Source organism: Otolemur garnettii, unplaced genomic scaffold (assembly GCF_000181295.1).
Source record: "Otolemur garnettii isolate 467f Iridium unplaced genomic scaffold, OtoGar3 scaffold00102, whole genome shotgun sequence".
NCBI lineage: Eukaryota > Metazoa > Chordata > Mammalia > Primates > Galagidae > Otolemur > Otolemur garnettii.
Genome location: NW_003852497.1, coordinates 5,412,133 through 5,421,445, shown reverse-complemented (window position 1 = coordinate 5,421,445; position 9,313 = coordinate 5,412,133). Strand labels below are relative to the sequence as shown.

At 46.6% G+C, this 9,313-nt stretch overlaps 1 protein-coding gene and 1 pseudogene across 1 annotated transcript in view; both read right to left on the bottom strand.

Annotated features, from left to right (window-relative positions):
* Nucleotides 1-9,313, bottom strand: part of FUT10 (fucosyltransferase 10) — a 94,525-nt gene that overhangs the window by 64,356 nt on the left and 20,856 nt on the right. The window lies entirely within an intron of this gene.
* On the bottom strand, nucleotides 330-1,463 carry LOC105887660 (annotated as a pseudogene).

Genomic DNA, 9,313 nt, shown 5'->3' with positions numbered 1-9,313 from the left:
AAAGCTTTGTCTGTGGGGAATTTTGGAGGATACCTGGAGAAATATTACACTATGCGTAAACCAAACTGAATTGTTTTCACAAGTGTTGTGAAGTTTCATACCGTAAAAGGTTTTTGTCTACATGCACTTCAGTTTCACAGCAAGAGTGGCTAGAAGACCTCAACACAGAAGACAGTGCTCATGCAGGAGATCTCTGTGACGTAATGCGTGCATTTCAAAATGTCTACGCTATCCTTACATCTAGGGCTTCCTGCAAGTAGAAGGTGGTGGTTAAGGAAAGCACGGCCCCTGGTATTAACTTCTAGAAAGAGTTCTACATGGGTTCTCCTTTTGTGTTTTTTTCTTCATTTTTCTTAATCAACTCTGCTGTTGTTGCTGCTTCTTAGCAAAACGGGTCAAAACAAAATCATAATCACTGAACATATAGCACTCTGACAATCACAACGTTTAAAGCCTTCAATCTTCTGGGGTGAAGAAAGTGTTGTAAGCTACTCCCAAGCACTCCAAGCCCGTTTCCCCGGGTCCCCCCTGCCTTCTCCCATTCCCCTGCCCTATGGGCAAGCTCCTGTTCCCTCCACCTTCTCTCACTGTTTCTTGTAAGCTACACAGAATCCATTGACAACTAAGCTGTGACCCTGACAATAGTAACGTTCCTTGAACACAGAAAAAGGTATAAAAAACAAAAAAACCTGCACTTCAGGGCCAGGTTCCTTGTCTTAGGATAACGGCCCCCTGCACAGTTGTGAATAAATCACCGATTATTTCCATCAGAGTAGGTCCAAGTTTATTTTTCCAGGTCTCCTATATCAAAAGCACCAAGCGACACTTAGAACTCTGATTAACAAACAAGGTGGTCACACATTTTCGTGGCTTGAAGACTTCCACAACTTTCCTAGTCAGGTTATCATATGAGGTCTGATTTCAGTTTGTTTCAAAGCTAACATAAGAAAATTCTGGTTCTGGAGTGATGTGAATAGTCCAAAAAGTTCCATCCGATTTCACTCCATTCATTGAATGAATACCCACAAGGATTGAACAATGTGGCATCAGTGACAGAACCTGGTGTCAGGTCATGATTCCACTCTCATGGGTGACATCCTTTGCAAACTGGTCCATAACTGCTGGGTCAGCCTCCCTCATCAGAATTTCCAGGGTTTGGCCTGGCTGATTACTCGACTCTCTGGGAAATCCAGAGCATGTAAGGATCATACACCCCATACAATATTCTGCTCCATTTAGAAAACTGCATTTAGAAACTCATTTCTTCCTGGAAATTCCGGAGTGGGTACCCTTAGAGAGAAGGCTTCATGAAATTCTTACGAGAATAAAAGAAGCTTTGGATTGAGTCAAACCCACTGTAATCCCCAGCAAGCTTTAACAGGGGAACCAGTGCTTTTGGCAAGAGGGTGGTACCACACGTCTTCAAAATGAAATGTCTCTTGGAGATAAACATGCGACTCTGAGTACACAAGCTTCCTGCTTGTCAGTTTTTGTCACCTTATGATTGAACAGTGCACTTCCTTCAAAAGCATGTCCCACTCAGATCTCGGGACAGTGTGAAGATCCCCAGATCCTTGCTTTGCCTCAAGTTGCTGCTGGGAGAACCAAACCCCCAGCAGCTTCTCCCTCCTTTGGAAAAAACGTGCAGCTTCCACCACCCTGAGACTAGCGAACAATCAACAACCACAGAAAACCAATGAATTAAACCTCTTCTCCTGCCGCTGAGGATTATGCCAGCTGTGTTACTAAAGTTCAGGTTCCGTTTTTTGCTATAATTTCATATTAACTTTTTTTTTTTTAAAAAGGACTAATAAAATTTTCCTGGCTTCTTTTTGTGAGTGAAAATTGAACATGAGTCTGTTAGAAATACAGACAGATACAGTTCAGTCTCTTGTGGTCCGCTGCTCCCCGTTAGAGAGGGTAGAGCGAGCGCTCACCAACGTCGACGGCCACGCTGTGTAAGCCATTTCGACTTATCTCAATAAAATCTCGCTGCTGTGTTCATGTTCCAATCTGTTCTCTATGGAAAATCCAGAGAGTGGCTGGGCACGGTGGCTCACGCCTATAATCCTTGCACTCAGGGAGGCTGAGGCAGGTGGGTTGCTTGAACTTGTTAGTTTGAGACCAGCCTGAGCAAAAGCGAGATCCCATCTCTACTAAAAATAGAAAAACGGAGGCAAGAGGATTGCTTCAGCGAGAGTTGGAAGTTGTTGTGAGCTATGACTCCATGGCACTCTACCCAGGGCGACAGCTTGAGACTCTGTCTCAAATAAATAAATAAATAAAACCAGATACTATTTTTTTTTTTAAAAGGAAATAAAATCCAGAGAGATCTTCTAAAACATAATCCCAGCACTTGAGGGAGCCATGGTGGGAGAATCACTGTGTCTAGGAGTTCAAAACCGGCCTGGTAACACAATGAGACCCCGTCTCTATTAAAACATAAAAAAACTTAGCTGGGCATGGTGGCATGCACCTGTAGTCCCAGGTTCTCAGGATCACTTGATCCCCGGAGTTTGAGGCCCACTATATTCTAGCTTGGGTGAGAGGGTGAGACTCTCTCTTAAAAAAACAAAAACAAAACAACAAAAACAAAAATCAGAACCATTCAAAATAAAAATCAGGTCATGCCATCCATGCTTAAAACGTGATATTTCCCTATGGAACCCAGAATATGTCCACACTTCTCACTCTAATAAAGCCCTGCTATCCTGGCCCCTGACTCTCATTCAAATGTCTGCCTCGCTCTGCTTCCTTCTATCTTCACAGAACCGTCTTTCTTCCTTTTTCAAATCTCACCCCCAAATGTCATGTCCTCAGAGAGGCCTCCCTAATCACTCTAAGGTCAGCATGCCTGTCCCTACCTAGTGTGTACACATCTCACAAGCTCCATGAGGGCTGAGCCTGTTTTGCTTATCACGATGACCCCAGCACCTGACACTGGGCTGCACACATAATAATGTTTCTTAGAGGGGTGGCTCACGCCTGTAATCCCAGCACGTGGGAGGCCGAGGCAGGTGGATTGCCTGAGCTCACAGGTTCGAGACCAGCCTGAGCCAGAGGGAGACCCCATGTCTAAAAATTAGCCGGGCATTGTGATGGGCACCTATAGTCCCACCTACCTGGGAGGCTGAGGCAAGAGAATCACTTAAGCTCAAGAGTTTGAGGTGCTGTGAGCTAAGACGCTATCACACTCTACCAAGGGTGACCAAGTGAGACTGTCTCGAAAAAATAATAATAATTAATAATAATGTTTCTTAGATGTCAGTTATATAACAGATAAAGAACAGACCCTGACCACAGCAAGGGATGCATCTGGAGACACTCACAAATTCTCCCCAATCCCAACTATTACAGCATATTATTTACTTAAGACATGGAGGTATACGAACTATTTCACAAAAATCCAGCCCATCAATGCTTAACTCTTTCCTCTTTCTGTAAATTGTTATCTTCCTCCGTGAAATAACTACTGTTTCCCAGAATCCCTGACTTGGGCTTCATTTCCACTGTCAGCACTGCTAATTGCCTTCCTTCAAGGGGATTATTTTTTCACTAATAAGGAAGTTTTAAGCCATCCCAGCATAAGCACCAACTATTAGTATACAACACAAAACTTGCTGAGAGAGACGCTGGTGGGTCTTGCCCAGAAGGCAAGCGACTCTCAAGCACTCTGTCTCTCAAAGGCCAGGAGACTCCAATCCGTGCCTGGAATGACATAGATAAGACAGACTAAACTGTGAATGTAAAATCCATAAAAATAAAGGTTCTACTGTCCTCACTTTGCCATTGAAGTTTTGTTTTGTTTTAATTTTTAAGAGCAAAGAGTAACTCGCCAGTAAAGCCACATGGCTTTTTTTTTTTTTTTTTGCGTGCCTGTGAGATGCCGTTGTCTGCTCCGAAGGACGGAGCTGCCAGCCATTTGAGAGGACTTCTGGGTGGCAGGGGATCTGCCCAGGCCTGAATGAGAGCCAGAAGCATTCATTGTCCCCAATTGATGCAACAGCAGTAATGAAATCTGTCCCCTGCCTCCCAACACCAGCCAGGAGGGAAGTACCACGGTCACTTCTCACTTCTGCGCGTCCCTTCGGTTTTTTAAGATTAACCTAAGAAATGCCGCCAGATTTCAGCCACTTTTGATCTTCCTTTAATCTTTATGTATCACAGAGGAACAGAGAGGGTTTTAAAAGGGAGCAGCTCCATCAGAGACGAGGCAAAGAGAATTCTAGTCCTGGCTGACCAACTCTTCAAACATGACAACACTCCAAAGCCATTGCCCTTATAGCAAATTAAATCTAGCAACACCTCATTGATTTATTTTTTTAGCTAGAAATTAAAAATCAACTAAAATTAATATGTAATCTTTTCATGGAAGGAAATGAGTGCCTCAGCTATAACAAATACTGATGTTTTGGGCAGCGCCTGTGGTTCCGTGAGTAGGGTGCCAGCCCCATATACCAAGGGTGGTGGGTGCGTTCAAATCTGACCCTGGACAAACTGCAACAACAACAAAAAAAAAATATAGCCGGGTGTTGTGGCGGGCGCCTGTTGTCCCAGCTACTCATGAGGCTGAGGCAAGAGAATCGCCTATGCCCAACAGCTGGAGGTTGCTGTAAGCTGTGACACCATAGCACTCTACCGAGGGCGACAAAGTAAGACTCTGTCTCTAAAAAAAAAAACCCAAATACTAATTATATATTATCCTTACATAATTAACATTCTTCCCAAAAGGAATCTCATAGAGCAAAACAGGATAGGAATTGCAGCATTTAACAGGCCAGACTAAGCGGCTTACGCCTATAATCCCAGCACTTTGGGAGGTCAAATCAGGGGGATCACTTGAGCCCAGGAGCTGGAGATCAGCCAGTCAACATCAAGATCCTCATCTCTACAAAAATTAAAATTACAAAAACTTAGCTGGGTGTAGTGGCAGGAACCTGTACTCTCGGCTACCTAGGAGTCTGAGGCAGGAGGATCAGTTGAGCCCAGGAGTTTGAAGTTGCAGTGAGCTATGATGATGTCACTGAATTCCAGCAGAACCTTGTCTCAAAGATAAATAAAAATAAAATAAAATAAGAGGAGTTGATTACAGCAGATACATTTATAGATAAACCTACTGCCTGGTCAGGACCTTCATGTCCAGCTTTGCTTCAGCTGAACATTCCAGTTAAGCTATTTCTTTGCCACTTCCCAAGTAAGTCTTAAATCCGGCATGCTGTTAACAACATGCCAGCACAGGCCTCGCAATCGAGTCAGCCTCTGGAGAGAACAGTAGGAATGAACACGCAAAGGCTGAGATCAGCAGAGATCAACACCCCCGGGAATGGCTCATGGATGTCAGTGGTGAAGTCTCAGGAGATACCCAGCACAGTCAAGGTAACCATGGCAGAGCTGGTGTGTTACAGCCCGGACCTGTAATCCCAGCCCTATGGGAGGCTGAGGTGAGAGGATCACTTGAGGCCTTAAGGCCATGAGTTTGAGACATTCGAAGACCTCATCTCTACCAAAAAAAAAAAATTAGCCAGGCATGGTGGTGCTTATCTATAATCCCAGCTACTCAGGGGGCTGAGGCAGGAGGATCACTTGATCCCAGGAGTGCGACATGGCAGTGAGTTGTAATTGTGCCACTGCACCCCAGCCTGGGCAGCAGAGCAACACCCTTAAACAAAAAGACCAACCATGGTAATGGAAGGAAATCTACCCACGTTGCTTTGCTATCACATCAAAGATGACATAATCCCATTAACCCACACTTGTTTATTTTCTGTGCTTCTCCAGCACGGTACGGGCCAATGGTCATTCTCTACAGAAATGCTCTCAAACTGTATTGAGATGGAGCAGGTAGGACAGATAACAAAACTCCAAAGTAATTCTGAATTACCTGCCTCCACTTGCAGTATTTATAGTGGGGTTGATGGAGACGATTCTAGGGTCCTTGCATTCCCCAACAAGGCCAAGAACACAGAAAGGGGTGAAAGAGAGAGTTTGTGAGACTAGTGGTCTCTCTGGGGAGTACTGCTGCCCTGCTCTGACTCCCCTCTGCAAAGGGGCTCCTAGAGAACCTGTAGATAAGTTCCTTGCAATTTAGAGACCTGGAGGACCAGTGCTTACACGCCTGAGGAAATTCCAAAGGACTGTGGCCCAGGGTCTACTCCCCCACCCCATCTCAACAGGAACATCAGTAGGGGCACCCAGGAAGGCTGCCACACACTGCAACCCACCTCACTCCCAAAGCTCCTGGAAGGGAGGCTTGGCAAGCATTCCCATAGATGGACAAAGACCTCTGCAGAACGGTGCTAGATGTATTCCCGAGTGCCAGGAGCCAGGAGGCTGCCCCATAAGACCACCCAGAGCAGAGATGCAGCTTGCTGGGAAATAAAACTGAAAAAAAATAAGAAGTCTAGCAGGGAAACCTCAAATGCCAGGAAATGCCCCAGAATAGAAAAAGTACACTCACACCACCTGCCAGACCCACACGAGGATGCCCACTCTAACCACCTGCCAGGTTCAAGGACATGAAGCCACCCAGCCAAGTTAGAAATGCCCTATCTCCTTAATTCTCCTTCCTCTCCTCGCTGCCTCTCTGGGAGGCTCTGGAAGGCAGTAAGGAAGGGAGGGAGGGAAAGGGGGAACCAGGCGGGGATATGGAGCAGAAATCCCATGGCAGCCTCCCAGCATTAAAGGGGTCCAAGCTGCAGAAGTAAAAAGATACAACTGGCCGTGTCCAGAGGTTGGAATCTACAGGGACTGAAGGTTCCATTCACTAAGTTTAAAACTGTGTTTTCACCTTAAAGTGACTATCATGCTGTCATTCCCTAAGAGGTAGGACAAAAGCAGGCCTGCTGGAGTTTTCAGCTAGGGATGATGAAAATTAACTCCCAGGATTAAGGAGTCTTTTTTTGAGACAGAGTCTCAAGCTGTCGCCCCTGGTAGAGTGCTGTGGCATCATAGCTCACAGCAACCTCCAACTCCTGGGTTCAAGCGATTCTCCTACCTCTGCCTACCAAGTAGCTGGGACCACAGGCACCCGCCGCAACGCCCAGCTATTTTTTTTTTTTTTTTTTGGTTGCAGCTGTCATTGTTGTTTGGTGGGCTGGGCTAGATTCGAACCCACCAGCTCAGGGGTATGTGGCTGTTGCCTTAGCCACTTGAGCCACAGGCACCGAGCCTTTTGTTTTTTTGCTTTGAGACAGAGTCTCAATTTGTCACCCTCTGTAGAATGCCATAACATCATAGCTCACAGCAACCTCAGACTCCTGAACTCAAGTGATTCTCCTGCCTCAGCCTCCCAAGCAGCTAGGACTACAGGTGCCGGCTATTTTGAGAGGCGGGGTCTCTCGCTCTAGCTCAGGTTGGTCTTGAACCTATGAGCTCAAGCACTCTACTGGCCTCTGCCTCCTAGTCGGCCCAGGATAAGGTTTTAAAGGACCAGTAAGAATCATAGATAATGTGTGTTGCTCTCATTCCATACATCATGCTGGTACAGCATACAGGCTGCCAATGAATGAATGAATCAATGAAATGTGTAAAAGGAAATGAGGGAATAAGAGTGAATGCTTGCATGAAACTCAGGAAAAAGCAATGAATGCTAACAGGATTCTCTGGTTAGCATTTCCAAAGGAGAGAGAAGCCGGCACCGGCATGCACGCTTATGGCCTCTGGTATAGACGGTGTGATAAAATCACTAATAAACAGAGCAAGTGTTGTAGAATCAGATGCTCAGGTTTGAGCACAAGCTCACCGACTTAACTGCCAATGTGACCTCGAACAAGCCACTGCATTCCCTGCAAATCACTTACCTCTAAATGGTCATCATGGCTTAGGGACATGGGATTTCTGCTCCACATCCCTTATATAACAGTATAAGAGAGTACATGGACTCTGGTACTGGGGGTCCCACTAACGACAGGGATCCTTCTTACTACTCCTTTGTCAGGGACTGCAGCAACTGACCAGGCTTTCTTTATCCCTTGAGGTCGCGAAAGTGTTTCAGCTTACTAAGCTCCCTACTGATTCTAACTCCATGCCGGTTACTGGGAGCAGCTAAACATCAGTCTTCCAGCTACTGTGAAGATAAGCCAATAAATTGGCTTTTTGTTACAAGCATGAATCTCCTATTTAGGTCAATGCCAGTCGGTTCGTGGAAGTCTAATTCCTGATGAACTGACACTAGACACTGAAGGATGAGGCTTCTGCAGAGGACTGACCCTGGGGAGGCCCTGTCTGAAGTCCGGCCTCCTCCCCTGCGTCCCTCTCCTTTTAATTATACACGACCACACAAAACACGCCCCAATGTGTCTCTGAAACAAAGGAAGCCTTCCCTGCGTTTGCTATCATTTGTCCTAAATGCATTTTGTTACAACCCTCTGACAGCTGGTAACCCACAGAAGGTGCACAGGAGACATTTTATCACTCAGAAGACCTTTTTAGCCAGAACGCTGTGGTCATTAACATATGGGGGTGGGGGCAGAACTGACGCCAGCTCTGGCTCCTGCTGCTTCACTCCCAACTCATGACTGAGCCTCCCCACAGCGTGGCGTCCACCGCCTCTCTGCTAAAAACCCTCCTCACAGGTCCCCACCTTCAGGAAGCCACCCTGAATGGCACCACCGCAGCTGATTACTCTTTTACTCCACCTCTTCTCCAATGTCTGAGAAAGTTGGAGTTCCACCCACATAAACAATCCAGGACCAGTTCTTTACACTGTGATTTAGTTTCCTCTTCATTAACGTCGACGTAAAAACTCCTACCTGTACGGCCATTCTGGAAAGCAAATGAGATCACCCTGAACAAAGTGCCTGAGGTCAGGCACAGTGGCTTGAATCTGTAATCCTAATGATACCGGAAAAGTGGCGCCCCAGCCAGCTCAGCCGAGAGGGGCTGGGGGACCTGCCACCTCTGTCTTGGTGGCTGCAGCCCGCAAAGGAACTGGCGGGCTGGAGCAAGCGGGGAGCTTCCCTCCATGACCAGAGGCTCCAGTAGTGCGGAGCTGGAGGACCTGCCGCCTGGCACAAAAACCAGCAGGCTGGAGCAAGCAGAGGGACCTTTTCTCTCCCACCAGAGGCTCCAGTACCAAAAAAGGCCAGACTCAGTAGGGGAAAACCCTGGTGATTCCTCCAGTGCATCCCTGATTGGTCCATTTTCAATCCTGCTCCTGATTGGTCTATTATCAGGCGCAAATAGACCAATCAGCTCAGCTTTCAGCTCATTGGCCAACTGCCCCTATATAAAGCCCCGGGCGCGTAGGGGTAGGTCACCGCAGATTCTCACAGAACTTCAAGAGGGAGAGAGAATAGGTGAGCAATAGACCTCA